The sequence below is a fragment of the Narcine bancroftii genome, chromosome 1 (assembly GCF_036971445.1).
Source record: "Narcine bancroftii isolate sNarBan1 chromosome 1, sNarBan1.hap1, whole genome shotgun sequence".
In the NCBI taxonomy this organism is placed as follows: Eukaryota; Metazoa; Chordata; class Chondrichthyes; order Torpediniformes; family Narcinidae; genus Narcine; species Narcine bancroftii.
Window position 1 is genome coordinate 448,165,136 of NC_091469.1, and position 18,791 is coordinate 448,183,926.

The following is an 18,791-nucleotide window of genomic DNA, read 5'->3' on the forward strand; positions in this document are numbered from 1 at the left end:
AATTTACTTTGATTGGATTTTAGTAAATATATTTTAGTTTATATTTTAGTTTTCTTTCTTTTTGGCTCTCCTAAAGAGAGGGGGGGTTCTTTTTTTTCTTTTCTTTTTTTATATATTTTTTTTATTGTTCACAATATGTACTTTTTCTGCTGTATGTAATAACCTTGTTGAACGAATAAATAAAGTTGTGGAAAAAAAAGTACATTGTGACATGGATCAAAAATGCAGTGGTAGAGTTTGAACAATGAACCCAAAATGATGATTTTTAGAATCAAAATATGATTTAAAAAATTTCAGACATCACTTAATTTAAAAAAATGTGCATAATTACATTAATGCTTTTTGCAGAAAGAACTTTATTAAGAACTTCATCATAATTCATCCAAAAGCAACAATTTTCTCAGTTACAAGAAAAAGCATGACAACCAGTACCTGTGGTGAGACAGTTGCTATTTCAAGTTAATGAGTCAGAATGGATATAAAAGGATTTGGAGAATTGCTTTGATGCTTGTTAACTCTGTGGGATTACTGTTGTCCTTGCAGCCGAGCTGCATAATAATAAGCTTTTAGCGGGTTGAGAAATTTTGAAACACTTGAATGAAAATCTACAAATTTTATTTTGATGCTACTGGATGTTGCAAAGCAACAATTGTGGCTTGATGTGCCATCTAAAATTCTCATCTTGTGTAACCAAGTTTTATATTTTCAATGATTTATTTTACGGCAAGTATCTTATTTATGGATTATGGTAGAGACTGCAATAGTGCATTTTTATGGTGAATGCAAAATTGCTGACATTTGCAATTTAGAATTTGCTTCTAGATTATTATCATAACACACTGGATGTTGACTGCTTTACTTAGTGTAGATTTAATTTAATGTAGACATACAACACAGTAGCAGGCCCTTCCTGCCCACAAGCCCTGCCACCCAAATACCTCAATTAACCTACAACCCAGATACGTTTTGAAAAATGGTAGTGAACCCTCAGAGTCATGGGGAGAATGTACAAACTTCTTACAGACAGGGCTGGAATTGAACCCAGACCACTGGTTCTATATTAGCATCACACTAACTGTTTTGCTAACTGTGCTGCCCACACTAACCGTCTCGTGTTTTATCCATCTCCACTGGGAGTATTTAAACAAGAAATAGACAAGTATCTCATTAGAGAAGGCATCAATGGATATGGGGAAAAGGCCGGAAATTGGAACTAGTGTATGGTAGCTTAGTGAAGATTTATGGAACAGACTTGATGGGCCTAGTGGCCTGCTTCTGTTCCTTTGTCTTGTGATCTTCACTGCCCTCTCTGGAGAAAATTCTTCACACACTGTAGTTTCTGGTTTCTTTATCCTGTATTATGGTATTATGTTCCCTTGTTTGTGACTCCCACGAGTGAAAACAACATTTACTGTATCAAGCCACCATTGGCCCACATTTAAATAAGGTTGCTCCCACCCCCTTCTTCTTCTAACCTGCTTAGTTTAACAGACCTTTGTGCTTTGGGAGTTTAGAATTGGGAATGGAGGCAAATGAATGAAGCAAGAATGTGATTCAATGATAGAAATTCCTCAAAGGACTTGGTCAATTCCAATGCTCTGGATTATTTCCAACATTCAGCATCTTTCCAGGTGCATGGAGCTTTGGGAAATAACCACTGGGAGATCTGTGCATGCATAAAATGTGTCTCACAGGACATAGCTTCCAACTTTTCTACTTTTGACCATTTTCTATTGTTCAGCATCATTAGTCATGATCTATATCTTGGATGTTTTCTTCATAGACTTCAAGTAAATGATAGGAGGCTGCAAGGATTATAACAGATATTTTTTTTTTGCGCGTAGATGCAACAACAACATGTCATTATCTGCTTTGTGCTTCACTTGAAGGCCAAAATTTGTTTTCTTAACAATTTGATGTTCATTATCTGAACTAACATGTATTGTGTGTTCTTTTTGGGCAGTCTCTTAGAATAGAGAATGATTTGCTTCTATTGTGGTCTTTGGCTCATCAGACCCTTATATGGAAACTGTAAGCTCTGTTCAGTAAGACGGGGCATGAATTTACTGATGGGCAATTGAGGAAAAGGGGATGTTTAGAAGGTGATATAATCCACATTCACTGAAGCAAGGCTTGTGTGTGCTGCTGTGCATGGACTTGATGTTCTCAGTACCCCGTGAAAGCTGCTTCTCCATTCTCATCAATCATGGGCCACAAATTCAGTGAAGTCAAATAAGCCATTGGGGATGTTGCATTTTTTCAAATATGTTTTGAATATTTTAAGCATTTTGTAATTTCCTTTGCCTGGTCATCTCTTCAGTGATAGAATAGTTCATCAGACATTTGATTGATTAGTTCCATCTAATGGAGCCAGCCAAGAATAACTGGGAGAGGGTGGGGGAAGTAGTCCAGGTCTCAAAAACAGGGGAGCAGCCCATGATAATGTGCCAACTGATATAAACCTACGCCACAACAATGAATCTTTCCCTACCTCACAAACATAGCCCTCCAATTTTCTTGCAAGCATTTGCATATCTAAATTTTTGAAAACTGTTTTCCTCAGTGGACCACAAGCTACTCTGACATATTGAACGCCAGGCTAATTTTCTTTATGGGTGTCTGTGACATGATTCCTAAGGTATGTAAATTGGTCCATGATTTCCAGGCCTTATGCTTGAATCATTAAGATTGTAGGGCAGTATTGTGCAGTGAATTCTGGTTTGGAGAGACAAAATTTTTGTTGAAATTTCAGGTCCAATGCCCTTCAATAGAATGAGAATTTTTTTTTGTGGTGAAGTGGGGGAATATGGAGAAAGCAGATGAAAGCTAGCAGGTTTTATAAAAAAGGAAACAAATTGAAGCAGAAAGAAACAACCATTTCCATTCCAAGTGAAAAAGATAGTTATTTTGAAATTGTTAAATGATTGTCCTGTAATCTAGTTTTCCCTTTCAAATGTGAAGTTATTTTCTCCATGTGATCCTACTTAACTGCTAAGAGCTACTTGCAACTCTATGAATTACATGTAAAAATCATAGTGATTTTGTTGTGTTTAATTTTCAATCCATGATTAGCATTTAGTCTGATATTGCAAATAGCCCTGGATAGGCAATAACCATTGGTGTCAGTTTTCTCTTGCATTGACTTTAATGCAATGCTTTTAAAATATTTCCAGAATATCTGTTGGAAATCATGTGTGTATGTGTACATGTAGAGGTATGTGTGTGTGTGTGTTTGTGTGTGTGTGTGTGTGTGTGTGTGTGTGTGTGTGTGTGGGGGAGGGGGGGGTGTTGGGTGGTGGTGGGGGGGGTGCAATGGAAGGAAGAAGCCAGCATTTTTATTAAAGCTTCTGATTTGAAGTAGGAAATATCATAAACTTTAGTAGTTAGCAATTCAATTTTTTTCTCCCTTTCTCTTCAGGACATTCAGTAAAAGGAAGAATACTTTGGAATCTGAAAGAAGCTCTTTGTTCTTCTTATTTTTTCTATGACTTAATTCCGTTGTCAGGTACAGTGTCTTCCTTTGTAATTTGCATTTTGAGGTCACTTTTGAATTGAATAAGTTGTTTGTTCATCACCTGAAAAATACATTTAAAATACAATGAGAATTGCAGTTTGACACAAAATAACTTTCGGTCTTAATTGAAACAGGATATTGTTTCTCAGTCTCTGCGGATTAATCAATTTTTGTTTTTTCTTCCTTCTTATGAATTGATGTTTCAGCCAAAATGTGTATACCTGAAGCTAAAGTAATTTTAGCTGTGAACAATTGTTAATACTGTATTCCTTATTTAATGAGTATTAAGATTGGTAGAGAATTCTTTTTGGTAATAGGTGTTTGGGATTTTGCATCTTACAAATGAAACAGGCCATTCAGCCCACTATATCCACAAAGATCTCCTTGCCCATCCACTTATCCCATTTACCTGAATTAGTTCATAAAATCATGTGATATAGGATCAGAAGCATGGCATTCAGCCCATTGAGTCTGCTCTGCTATCCCATCACGAGCTGATCCATTCTTCCACAGCTCCACTTCTCTGCTTTCTCCCCATAACCTTTGAATCTCTGACTATTCAAATGCCTGTCAATCTCTGCCTTAAATACACCCAACGACCCAACCTTTGTAGCTAGAGAAATTCATCCGCATCTCTGTTTTAAATGGGTGACCTTCAATCCTCTTGTCCTTGACTTCTCTACTATGGGAAGCAACTTTGCCAGATCTACTCTGTCCAGGCCTTTCAACATTGGAAATGCTTCTATGAGGTCCCCCTCACTCATTAATTTTGACTCTAGGGAGTACAGTTCAAGAGTTGTTAAACTGTCATCATATACTAAGCCCTTCATTCCAGGAATAATCCTTATAAATCTTCTTGAAACTTCTCGAGTGCCAGTGCATCATTTCTTAAATAAGCAGGCCAAAATTGTACCCTATACTCCAAGTGGAGCCTCACCAGTGCCTGTAAAACATCATAATCACATTCCTGCTATTTCATATTCCTCGAGATATGAATGCCAATATTGTGTTCGCCTTTTTCACTACTGACTCAACCTGGATGTGGGTATTATTTGAATGAGGACTCCCAAGTCCCTTTGTATCTCCAAATTTTGAATTATTTCCTATCCAAATAATAGTCTGCCTTTTTATCCCTCCTGCCAAAGTGCATGATTGTACAGTTTCTAACATTGTATTTATTTGCCACTTCCCCATTCTCCTATCTAAATCTCCCTGCAGCCTCTCTGTTTCCACCTCACTACCTGCCCTTCCACCTATCCTTTTTTGAATCTTATTTATTAATTTTTAACCACAATGTGAGTTACATATATATAAAAAAAATTACATGTAGAATATGTAGAAAGAGTAAAAGAAAACTCCCTCTAACTAACCCCTCCCACCTCCCTCCCCTCCCCTACCAAAACCCTGATAAAAGAAAAAGAAATAGAGAAAAAAAGAAAAAGAAAATAAAGAAAAGAAACAGAGAATACCAAGAGGATAAATATTCATAGCAGAAATTCTGATTGGAGGTTACCGAGAAGTGGGGCCTTCAGAGAGCTTTAAACGTACATATTTTGTAAATAAGGGTGCCATATTTTCCCATTTTTTTCGAAGACTCTAGGTAATCTCTAACGGTATACAACTACGAAGTTCTGCATGCCATCTTTCCATATCTAAATCTATATCTGACTTCAATGATATAGCTATACATTTCCTAGAAACTGCTGAAGCAATTTTCACAAATTCATTTTGATACATATTTAATTTTAATTTATGTCTTATAACCTTAATATTACCTAATAAAAATAACCTCGGATCATGTGGGAATTTGGCCCCTGTAATTCTTTCCAAAAAGTTACCCACCTCTAGCCAAAAATGTCAAACTTTAGGGCATTCCCAAGTAGAATTCAAAAACATTCCAATCTCACATCTATAACTAAAACATAAATCTGAAATAGCTGAGTTTAATCTATTTAATTTTTGTGGAGTCATATATAATTGATGTATAAAATTGGTTTATATTGGACTAACCTATGTCTGACATTTACAAGTTTAGTCATAACTATTCCTACATAATTTCATCCATTCTTTCTCATTTATTTGTGTATTTAAATCTACTTCCCATCTTACTCTCGATTTATGCACCCCAATTTTAGGGGTGTTCCTTTGAAGTAAATTATACATCACAGAAATACATTTATTTACATTTCCAATTCACTTTGAATAAGTAATATTAAGCTCTGACCTATTTTACGAGACAAAAAAGAGTTTAATCTGATAATAACAAAATAAAATATTATTAGGTACATTAAATTTACCCTAATTTATTCAAACGTTATAAATTTCTCATTCTCAAAGCAATCCTCAATCTTCTTAATACTTCTCTGCCTCCAAATCTTCAATTCTCAATTGAAAATGGAATAAGTTTATTTTGACAAAGAGGCATATTTCAAGTGATTAAACCTTTCATACTAATTTTATTATCAACGCTATTCCACAATTCAACCAAATGTTTCAAAATATGCGATTCCCTATTTTCCACTAACAATTTAGAATTCAACATAGATAGAATACTGAGAATCCATTTCTCCTATCTTATTAAGCCCTATTTCAACCCATGCAGGAATTTTATCTAAACTAAACAATACATTTATAAATCTAATTTCAGTTGCTTTATAATAATTCTTAAAACGACGGAGTTGTAAACCCCTTAATTCAAATTTCAAACTCAATTTTTCCATAGAAATCCTCGGCATTTTATCTTTCCACAAAAACTTTCTAACAGCCACATTTAAATCCTTAAAAATTCCTTTCACCTATCCTTGTGTTATCTGCAAACTTAGCCACAAATCCATTTATTCTGAAAACCAAATCATTAACATACAATGTAAAAAGAAATGACTTGAACACTGACTTCTGTGGTATACCACTTGTAACCAGCAGCCAACTAGTATAGAATGCCTTTATTCCCATGTGTTTACTGCCGATCAGCCAATGCTCTACCCATGCTTGTATCGTTCCTGTAATTCCATGGGCTCTCACCTTGTGAAGCAGCCTCATGGGCAGCACCTTGTCAAAGGCCTTTTTGAAGTTCAAATATACAACATCCTCTACATGCCCTTTGTCTAGCCTGCTTGTGGTTTCCTTCAAAAAATTGCAATAGGTTTATCAGGCAAGATTTTCCATCAAGATAACCATGCTGACTTTGGTCTATCTTGTCATGTACCTCCAGTTGCTCCATTATCTCATCCTTGGCAATTGACTCTTTTTTAAAAAAAATTCAATCAACATGAAGTTACAAAACAAACAAAATCTAAGAAACAATACAGATATATACAGTAAAATACCAAAACTGAACTGCAAGTTGATATACAAAGAAGGAAGAATCAACACATTATCACAATTATCAAATTCTGTACTATTATTTATAAATACAAAATTACACACCCTGCCGATCCCCAAAGGAAAAGTAAGAAACTGAAAAAAAGAAAAGAGAAAAATGAAAAAGCATTAATTACATACAGAAGAAACATTATATGCAATTCATCCAGAGCTTACTTCCTTCCTTAAGAGATAAATGTCTTGACATAGACATCACTAGGGATACTGGAGGTAGTGGTATTGGAGACCGGAGGGGGGAGTTATCAAAGGTTAACCACTGTGTATCTTAAATACAGGTTCCATATTCTTAAAAACATTTTGTAACAATTTCTGAGGTTGTAAGTAATCTTCTCCAGGTGAACACAACTATGCATTTTTTTACTTCTAGCGAGCAGGTCAGACTCAGTTGGAAAGCACATTTCCAAGTAATAGCTATGCATTTCTTGGCCACTGCAGAAGCAAGTTTAACAAACTTCAATTGATATTTCGACAGCCTCATTTTAGGTCTTATATCTCCTAATTTCCCCAATAAAAAAAAAATTATGGTACCTAAGGGTATTGAATTCCAGTAATTTATTTTACAGGAAATTCCCCAAATCTTCTCAGAAGGATGTCACCTTAGGGCATGTTCAGGTTGAATGCAAAAGGGTCCTTATATTTTGACCGCATCAAAAACATAAATTGGATATTTCAGATTTAAATTTTTGCGGAGTGAGGTACAGCTGATGCAAAAAAATTATATTGCACCTTACATTAATCGTATTACTCATGGTGTCCCGACACAGGTCAGATCAGACAAGTGGATCAATTTCTATACCCAAATTTGTATCCCATCTCTCTCTTGATTTATCTAGCCCTTATTTAGGGGCTTCTGGCTGAAGTAAGAAATACATTGTTGAGATAAATTTCTTTGGAATCCTCTTTTGAACCAGAGTCTCTATTTCAGTACATTGTGGTAAGGTCAGTAGTGGGCCTAATTTATCCCTTAAAAAAGATCTTAACTGAAAATAGCAAAAAATTAAAACTCCAAATTTATTCCTGATTTGTTCAAATGCCATAAATTTTTCCTGCTCAAAACAATCTTCGATATATTTGATCCCACTTTCAGACCAAGTTTCCAGAATTTTATCATCAATTATTAATGGAATTAATTTATTTTGCGCTATGTGTTTTTTTAGGTGAGAAGCCTCCCCTAACACTAATTTGACCATCGAATCTATTCCAAATTGTAATAATATGTTTTAGTAAGGGGGATTCTTTAGGACCAAATATAATTTAGAATTTCATTTACGTATAACATTTTCTGCTCTCTTCTCACCAACCTTATGCAGTTGTAATTTTACCCAAGAATACTTGTCTCCTCTGTCAAAGAGGGAGGCGGTGAAGTTCATTTGGGTTGCCCAATAATATTTTTTAAAGTCTGGGAGCTTTAATCCTCCCTGTTCATAATTCCAAGTTAATTTATCGATAGAGACTCTGGGAAACTTCCTAATATATATTCTTTAGTTCTGAAAGAATTGTTGTGGTACTAAAACAGGTAGTGTTTGGAAAAGATATTGTAATTTAGGCAATACATTCATTTTCATACAATTGACCCTTCCAATCAAAGTAATTGGAAGAATTACCCATTTATTTAAATCATCCTTGATTTTATGAAGCAAGGGAAGAAAATTTATATAAATTCTATAAGTTATTATCTATCTTAATACCTTAATATTTTATCCCATTAAGCGGCTACTTAAATTGAGAGTCTCTTATAACCTTATAACCACCTCAATGACAAAAGGCAAAGGAGGAAAAACCCAACACCCAACCCCAACCAACCAATTTTCCCTTGCAACCGCTGCAATCGTGTCTGCCTGTCCCGCATCGGACTGGTCAGCCACAAACGAGCCTGCAGCTGACGTGGACTTTTTACCCCCTCCATAAATCTTCGTCCGCGAAGCCAAGCCAAAGAAAAGAAATTGAGAGTCTCTTATAACCTGATAATAATTACTATGCTTAAGTGGCATAACTTCATTTTTATCCCAATTACCTTTATAGCCCGAGAAATTCCTGAAAAATTCCAATTTAGACTGTAATTTTTGTAATGAACTTGCTGGGTCTGTCAGATATATCAGAACATCATCAGCAAATAGTTTGATATTATGTTAATTTAACATAACCCTGGTTAACCCTGAAGCCTTTTATGTCTGGATCTTGGCAGATAGATTCTGCTAATAGTTCAATAGTCAGGATAAAAAGGGCTGGAGATAATGGACAACATTGTCTACTAGATCTGGACAATCGGAACACCGATTAGATTTGACCATTAGTGATTACTTTTGCTTTAGGCTCATCATATAGAGCTTTAACCTAATAATTGTGATCTCCTTTTCCAATTCATCCACTTTTTTTAAAATCCTAGAGGCTTAACTAATAATTTGTCCCCATAAATAAGTCTTTAACATATCCCAAAGTAAAAATTTGTCCGCAGTTGAGTCAGAGTTAGTCTCAAAGAACATATTAATTTGATTCTTAATAAAATTGCAAAAGTCTAGCCTTTTCAACAACAAAGTATTAAAGTGCCATCTGTGAACCGTTGCTTGCTTATCTGGCCTATTAATGTTCAATACAAGAGGTGAATGGTCTGATCAAAGTCTCAGTTTGTATTCAATTCCTATGATCCTACTCTACAATTGAGCTGAAGTCAAAAAAAATCTATCCTTAAGTAGGAGTCATATTGTCTTGAATAGAATAAATAATTCTTCTCCCCTGGATGAAGCCTCCTCCAGATAGAAGCATAGAAACATAGAAAATAGGTGTAGGAGTAGGCCATTTGGCCCTTAAAGCCTACACCACCATTCATTATGATCAGTACCCGGTTCCTGCCTTCTCCCCATACCCCCTAATCCCCTTGGCCACAAGTCTAACCTACACTTAAATATTGACAGGGAAGTGGCCTCAACTACTTCCTGTGGCAAAGAATTCCACACATTTACCTCTCTCTGAGAGAAGAAATTTTTCCTCATCTCAGTCCAAAAAAAATTCCCCCTTATCCTTAAACTATCGACCCTGATTCTGGTTTTTCCCAGCATTGGAAACAACCTTCCTGCGTCTAGTCTGTCTAAGCCCTTAAGAATTTTATGTTTCTGTAAGATCCACCCTCTATCTTCTAAATTCCAGAGAATACAAGCCTAGTCTATCCAACCTTTCTTCATATGCGAGTCCCTCCATCCCTGGTATCAGCCTAGTGAACCTTCTCTGCACCCCCTCCAAGGCAAGGATATCCTTCCTCAGATAAGGTGCCCAAAACTGCATGCAGTACTCCAGGTGTGGTCTCACTAAGGCCCTGTTCAGCTGCAGTAGGATCTCCCTACTCCTGTACTCAAATTCTTTCACCATGAATGCCAACATACCATTCGCCCTCCTCACTGCCTGCTGAACCTGCACGCCCACTTTCAATGACTGATGCACAGCAACACCCAAGTCTCGCTGCATCTCCCCTTTTTCTAAACAGATACCATTTAAATAATAGTCCTCTTTCCTGTTCTTACCGCCAAAGTGGATAGCCTCACATTTATCTACTTTATACTGCATCTGCCACATCCTGGCCCATTCACCTAACTTGTCCAAATCACCCTGCACTCTCCTAGCATCCTCCACACAGCTAACCCTGCCACCAAACTTCATATCGTCTGCAAATTTTGAGATACTGCTGTCTATCCTCACATCTAAGTCGTTGATATATATCATAAACAACTGGAGCCCCAGCACTGAGCCCTGCGGTTCCACTAATCACTGGCTGCCATTCTGAAAAGAACCCATTTATTCCTACTCTTTGCTTCCTGTCCTTCAACCAATTCTCTATCCACCTTAATACCATACCTCCAATACCGTGCTCTTTAAGTTTATACGCTAGTCTTCTGTGCGGAACCTTATCAAACGCCTTACTAAAGTCGAGATATACCACATCCACTGGTTCTCCCTTATCCATACTACTGGTTACAACCTCAAAAAACTCTATTAGATTTGTCAGTCATGATTTCCCCTTCACCAAACCATGCTGACTCTGTGATGATACCACGACTTTCCAAATGTACTGCAATTGCATCTTTAATAACTGATTTTAGCACCTTCCCTACTACCGATGTCAGGCTAACTGGCCTGTAGTTTCCTGATTTCTCTCTCCCTCCCTTCTTAAAGAGTGGGGTTACGTTGTCCACCCTTCAATCCTCAAGAACGAATCCAGTATCCAAAGAGGTTTGAAACATTATCACCAACGCATCCACTATTTCCTGGGCTACTTCCTTCAGCACTCTCGGATGCAGACTATCAGGCCACGGGAATTTATCCGCCTTTAATCCCTGCAATTTAACTAATACAACTTCTCGACTTACAATTATTTCCTTTAGTCCTTCCGCAACAATAGATCCTCAATAATTTCCTGCGGATTAGTTATGTCTTCCTTGGTGAAGACAGAACTAAAATAGTCATTCAAACAGTCTACCATACCCTTGTTCCCCATGATCAACTCACCCATTTCTGTCCGCAAGGGACCCACATTTGTCTTAACTAACCTCTTTCTCTTAATGTATCTATAAAAGCTTTTACAGTCATTTTTTAATCTCCATTAAATTAAGGTCCCCCATTAACCCCAGACCAGTTTTAGCTGCTTTAGTTACAATTGACTCTTAACAACTTTCCAATCACCAGTTTTAGGTTGTCAGGTCTGTATTTTTTTTCTCTCTTGTCTCTCTCCCTTTTTAAATAGTTGAGGGACCTTTGCATATTTCCAGTCCTGCAGAACCATGTCAGAATCTATGGATTCTTGGACGATTATTACTAGTGCCTTCACAATCTCTATAGCTCCTCCTTTCAGAACCGAGGTGCATTCCATCTTGTCTGGGAGACTTATTTATGCTAAGACCTTTCAGCTTCCCAAGCACTTTCTCTCTGATGATCATGTCTGCCCTCACCACTCCTCCCTGACACCCTTGAAAATCTGGTTTCCTACTAATGTCTTGCGCAGTGAAGGCAAATTCAAAATACTCAGTCAGATCCTCTGTCATCTCCTTGTCTCCCATTATAAATTCTCCAGCATCATTTTTTAATCAGTCCTATATCTACTCTTGCCTTTTTAAAAAATTGTTAATACAGTTAAAAAAGTTTGATATTATTTGCTAGCCTCCTTTCAAAGTTAATCTTTTCCTTCCTCTTTTTTAGTTGCCTTTTGCTCAAAGCTTCTCAGTCCTCCATGTATGCTCTTTCTTTTGCCATTACTTTGGCTTTAACTTTTCTTGCCAGCCACGCTGATGTCATTTTTCCATTCAGATACTTTGTTTTTGGAATATCTCTGGCTCACACTTTCCTTATTTCTCACAGACATTCCATCCATTGCTGCTCTGCTGTCTTCCCTGCAAGTGTGCCTTTCCACTTAAATTTTGCTAATTCCTCTCTCTTACCTCTGTAGTCCGCTTTATTCCACTGGTACATTGCTGCCTCTGGTTTTTGTTTATCCTTCTCAAATTGCAGGGTGAATTCTATCATATTATAATCACTACCTCCTAAGGGTTCCCTTACCTTCAGCTCTCTTATCAACTTTGTTTGCGATTTTGCTGGTTGGCTCAGTCACAGACTGTTCTAAAAAGTCATTGTGTTGGCATCCTACAAATTCTGTCTCTCTTGAGATCCAGTCCCAACCTGGTTTTCCCAATCTACTTGCATGTTAAAATCCCCCATGACATACCTTTTCTATTTGCTGTCCACATGCTGGCTACTGATTGATTGTCTTTATGCCCTTTCCATTTTTTAACTCAACCCAAAATGATTTTGTATCTTCTGATCCAATGTCACCTCTTTCTAATGATTTAATGTTAGTCCTTACCAACAGAGCCACCCATCTACTTACCTGCCTATCCTTTCGATACATTGTGTATCCTTAGAAATTCAGTTCTCAGGTCTGTGTAATGGCCAAAACATCATACCTGCCAAACTAGCTGTACTACAAGGTTATCTACTTTATTTCTTAATGTTGTGTGCATTTAAATACAAAGCCTTTAGCCCTGTATGTGTCACTTTGTTTTGACTCAGACCAGGATGGTCTGGAGGGATCGTCCAGTGAGGCTGTTTGGGTGGAATTGAGGGGTGAAGGAGGCATGAGGGTGCTAATAGGGGTGTATTACAGACCACCAAATGGGCCAAGAAAATTAGAGGAACAAATTTGTAGGGAGATAACGTATATGTGTGAGAATCATAAGGTAGTGATCATGGGAGATTTTAACTACCCTCACATTGATTGGGATACCCAAACAGTTAGAGGGCTGGATGGGCTAGAGTTCGTTAAATGTGTTCAAGATTGTTTTCTAAATCAATTAGTAGAAGAACCGACTCAGGACGGTGTAATATTAGATCTCCTGTTAGGGAACGAGCTAGGTCAGGTATCGGACATTAATGATGGAGAACAAATTGGGTCTAGTGATCATAACTCTGTTAGTTTTCGGGTAGTTTTAGGGAAGAGCAAAGAGGGGCCTAAAGTTGAGGTTCTGGATTGGAGAAGAGCAAATTTCGAAGGGATAAGATGGGATTTGGGGAGTATTGAGTGGGACAGGATATTTTCAGGTAAGGATGTAAATGAAAAATGGAAGATATTCAAAAAAAGAAATTTTGAGGGTACAGAGTAGATATGTCCCAGTGAGGATCAAAGGAAAGGATGGAAGTCATAGGGAGACTTGGTTTTCGAGGAATATTGGAAATTTGGTTAGGAGAAAAAGGGAGGTGTACAAGAGGTATAAAGAGCAAGGAGCTGAGAATTTGAAGGAGGACTACAAGGAGTGTAGAAGGAATCTTAAGAAAAAAATTAGAAAGGCCAAAAAAAGGCACAAAGAGGCTTTGGCAGACAGAGTAAAAATAAATCCAAAGGGTTTCTATAGGTACATTAAAAGTAAAAGATTAGTGAGGGATAAAATTGGACCCCTTGTAGATAGTGAGGGTAGGCTGAGTGAGAAGTTGAGGAAATGAGGGAAATTTTGAATGATTTCTTTGCCTCGGTATTCACAAGGGAAAAAAATATTGAACCAGTTGAAGTAAAGAAAAATAGTGGGGAGGTCATGAAGCATATAAGGATAACCGAGGAGGTAGTGATGGCTGTGTTGAAAAAGATAAAGGTGGATAAATCTCTGGGACCGGACAAAATATTCCCAAGGACACTCAGGGAGGCTTGTGGACAGACAGTGGGGCCTTTAACAGAGATATTTAGGATGTCACTGGCCACGGGGGTAGTGCTAAAGGATTGGAGGGTTGCGCTTGTGGTTCCGCTGTTTAAGAAAGGGTCCAAATGTAAGCCTGGGAATTATAGGCCCGTGAGTCTGACGTCTGTGGTGGGCAAGTTGATGGAAAGTGTTCTGAGGGATAGTATTTACAAATATTTGGACGTACAGGGATTGATAGGGAGTAATCAGCATGGTTTTGTCAAGAGGAGATCATGCTTGACAAACCTGGTTGAGTTTTTTGAGGGGGTTACAAAAAAGGTTGATGAAGGGAAAGCTGTGAATGTTGTCTATTTAGACTTTAGTAAAGCTTTTGACAAAGTTCCCCACAGGAGGTTAGGAAAAAAGGTGGAGGCATTAGGTATAAATAAGGAGGTAGTGAAATATATTCAGCAATGGTTGGATGGGTGTCAGAGAGTCGTGGTAGAAAATTGTTTGTCCAATTGGAGGCCGGTGACTAGTGGAGTTCCTCAGGGATCGGTCCTGGGTTTGTTATATATATTAACGATCTGGAAGTAGGGGTGGAGAATTGGATAAGCAAGTTTGCAGATGATACAAAGATTGGTGGTGTTGTGGACAGTGAGGAAGATTACCGTAGATTAAAAGGTGATTTAGGAAGGCTGGAGGTGTGGGCTGAGAAATGGCTGATGGAATTTAATACAGATAAGTGTGAGGTGTTACATTTTGGAAAGGCAAATCTAAATAGGTCATATGCATTAAATGGTAGGCTATTGAGATGTGCAGAGCAACAAAGGGATTTAGGAGTGATGGTAAATAGTACCCTCAAGGCTGATACTCAGGTAGATGGTGTGGTGAAGAAGGCATTTGGAATGTTGGCCTTCATAAATCGGAGTATTGAATTCAAGAGTAGGGAGGTTATGATAAAATTGTACAAGGCATTGGTGTGGCCAAATTTGGAGTACTGTGTACAGTTTTGGTCACCAAATTATAGGAAAGATATAAACAAAATAGAGAGTGTGCAGAGAAGGTTCACAAGAATGTTGACAGGATTTCAAGGTTTGAGTTACAGGGAAAGGTTGTGCAGACTAGGGCTTTTTTCTCTGGATTGTAGAAGATTGAGAGGGGACTTGATAGAGGTGTTTAAGATTTTAAAAGGGACAGACAGAGTAAATGTGGATGTGCTTTTTCAATTAAGAGTGGGGGAGATTCAAACTAGAGGGCATGGTTTAAGATTGAAAGGGGAAAATTATAAGGGGAACAAGAGGGGAAATTTCTTTACGCAAAGGATGGTAGGGATGTGGAATGAGCTTCCGGCAGACGTGGTCGAGGTGGGATCATTGGTTACATTTAAGGATAGACTGGATAGTTACATGGAGAGGAGAGGACTGGAGGGGCATGGACCGGGTGCTGGTCAGTGGGACTAGGAGGGTGAGGATTTGTTACAGCATGGACTAGTAGGGCCGAACTGGCCTGTTCTGTGCTGTAAGTGGTTATATGGTTATATGTCCTTGTAGCATTCCAACTCATCCGCATGGCAGTAGGTCTGCCCTATCTGTCCTTCCACACAAACTCCCTATGAGCTGTCTTTAACGATGTATCAATATTCTCTTCCTCTGCCTCTTCTCTTTGTTTCCTAGCCCCCTGCAAATTAATTGAAATATACCCCAGCAAACCTCCCTCCCAGGATATTAGTTCCTCTCCAGTTCAGTTGCAACCCATCCCACTTGTACAGGCCTCTCTTCCCTAGAAGAGATTGCAATGATCCAAGATCTTGAAACCCTTCCCCCATACCATCTCACCAGCCACTCATTTATCTGTGCTATCTTCCTGTTTAGACCTTCCCCAGCTCCGGGAATAATCCAGAGATTACCAACTTGGAGGTCCTGCTTTTTAGCCTCTTTCATAACTCTCTAAACTTACTTTGCAGGATGTCCACCCCACTCCTACCTATTTCATTGGTACTAATATGTACCATGACCTCTGGTTGCCCCCCCCCCTCCCTCAAGAATATTCTGTAACCACACAGAGACATCTTGGACTCAAGCATCCAGGAGGCAAAACACTATACTGGAGTCTCTTTTGCAGACGCAAAATCTGCTATTCCCTTAACTATTGAGTCCCATATGTCTATTACTCTGCCTGACTTCACCCTTCCCTTCTGAAACTCAGAGCCGACCACAGTGCTATTGGTCTGGCCGCCACCTTGCCCAGATGGGTCATTCTCCTTCAAAGGGAGATCGAAAAGGGTATACTTCTTGCTAAGGGGAATCACCACTGGGGTGTTCTGCACTGACTGCTTATTCCCCTTCCCTCTCCTAACCATCTCCCAATTGCCTGCCCTTTGCCTCTTATGTGTGACTGTCTCCTTGTAGCTTCTGTCTATCACACCCTCTGCCTCCTGAATGATCCAGAGTTCAACCAGCTCCAGCTCCCTCACACAGTCTGTAAGGAGCTGCAGCTGGATGTACCTCTTGTAGGTGTTGTCATCAGAGACACTCGTGCTGTCCCTGATTTTATACATCCTGCAGCTGGAGCATTCCACTGCCCTAGCTTCCATCTCTACTACCTACTCTTGATTTCCATATACTCTTACTGACCGTATCTGCAGCATGCCCTCAGCCTCTGGTTCCTGAAGCCTCTCACTATCCATTCCTACACTGGTCCACTCACACACTGGCATCTCCACTGTGTTTCCCTTCTTTAAATGTAACTTCAACAGACTCCCACCAATTGCTACTCTGCTTCCCTTTTAAACTCCCCTGAAACAACGTAGAGCTCCTGACACTCACCAGTCAAGTTCTGGCTCTGCTCTGCTCTGCTTTCCATGAGGGCTGTATCCTTCCATGCCTTGTCTATCCAAATTCTTCCTTGCATAACTCTTAAATGTAGCAACTTTATCTGATGATTCCACCACTTCCTCTGGCTGTATATTTCAATATTAATCATTTAAGAAAAAAAGTTTTTCCAAATCTCCTTAAAAACTTTTTTCCCAACCTTAAATTTATGCCCTCTTGCTTTTGATAATAAAGATATTCCCTGACATACAACTGTGTTTATTTCATTTCACCCTACCACACTGATATGTCTGTCCATGGCCTCATACCCTGCCAAACCAGGGCACCGGTAAATTGGAGGATCAACAGCTAATATTTAGACTGGGCACCCTCCAACCTATTGGCAGTAACATTGACTTCTCAGGTTTCCATTAGGCCCCACCCCAGTCTCTCTCTCTAATTTTATCCCTCTGTCTCCTTTCCTCCTGCTCCCCACCTCCTTTCCTTCCCTTCCCTTCCCTCTCCATTCAGTGAGATACCCCCTACCCCATCACCTCTGCTTTTTTTCTCCTGTACTCCCACCCATATCTACCTATGACTTCATGCCTTTTGGCCTGTCCAACTCTCCCTGCCTCTTCTCTCCTCTTTCCCACCTTTTTATTCAGGCACCTACCTGATTTTAGTTTATAAATTGACGAAGGGCTCAGGCGTGAAACATTGGTTATATCCCTTTTGCTAACCATAGATGCTGCATGGTGTAACCTGCTGAGTTTCTCAATCTTTATGTTTCAACTTTAAATCAAAGGCTTCTCAGAAGGTAATGTGCATAACTTGATTCAAGTCAAATTTTAGTTTCCAAATGATCATTCATGTCGGAAAGCTGGACTCGTCACAGATTTTAATGCTTGAGCATATGACTAGCAGAGAAGGGATCGGACGGAGTCAACATGGATTTACAAGAGGTAAATCGTGCTTGACAAATCTATTGGAATTCTTTGAGATGGTGACAGGTAAAATAGATGGGGGAGAGCCAGTGGATGTGGTGTACCTGGACTTCCAAAAGGCCTTCGATAAGGTCCCGCATAAACGACTGGCATCCAAAATCAAGGCTCATGGGATTGGGGGCAAAGTATTGATGTGGATTGAGAACTGGCTGGCAGATAGAAGACAGAGAGTTGGGATAAATGGCTCGTTTTCTGAGTGGCAGGCGGTGACCAATGGGGTGCCACAGGGATCTGTACTGGGACCCCAGCTGTTCACAATTTACATTAATGATCTGGATGAGGGGATTGGATGTAATATCTCCAAATTTGCAGATGACACTAAGCTAGGAGGAGTTGTGTGCACGGAAGAGGGGGTCAGGAAGCTCCATTGTGATTTGGATAAATTGAGGGACTGGGCAGATACATGGCAAATGCACTGCAATGTGGAAAAATGTGAGGTTATCCACTTTGGTAATACAAACCGGAGGGCAGATTACTATTTGAATGGCAATAGATTAAGGGATGGGGAAGTGCAGAGAGACCTAGGGGTACTTGTACACCAGTCTCTGAAGGCGAGCATGTAGGTACAGCAGATGGTTAAAAAGGCAAATGGTATGTTGGCCTTCATATCAAGAGGATTTGAGTATAGGAACAAGGATACCTTACTGCAGCTGTACAGGGTCTTGGTGAGACCCCACCTGGAGTATTGTGTGCAGTTTTGGTCACCTTATCTAAGGAAGGATGTTCTTGCAATGGAGGGAGTGCAGAGGCGATTCACCAGGCTGATACCTGGAATGGCAGGAATGACTTATGAGGAAAGATTGCGCAAATTGGGATTGTACTCGCTGGAGTTTAGAAGATTGAGAGGGGATCTCATAGAGACATATAAAATTCTGGCAGGACTGGACAGAATAGATGCAGATGGGATATTTCCAATGATGGGAAAATCCAG

General features: G+C 39.0%; 1 protein-coding gene across 15 annotated transcripts in view; it reads left to right on the plus strand.

The window, feature by feature from the left end:
* Positions 1-18,791, plus strand: part of mpp7a (MAGUK p55 scaffold protein 7a) — a 584,207-nt gene that overhangs the window by 135,483 nt on the left and 429,933 nt on the right. For 13 of the 15 annotated variants that reach the window (XR_011350171.1, XM_069914534.1, XM_069914533.1 and 10 more), the window contains one exon: positions 3,419-3,505. The exons of 1 other annotated variant lie outside the window; for it this stretch is intronic. The gene's annotated coding sequence lies outside the window, so the exon portion shown is untranslated. Of the gene's footprint in view, positions 1-377; positions 438-3,418; positions 3,506-18,791 lie in introns of those variants that run through there. One more of the 15 variants, XM_069914528.1, reaches the window with a different exon arrangement.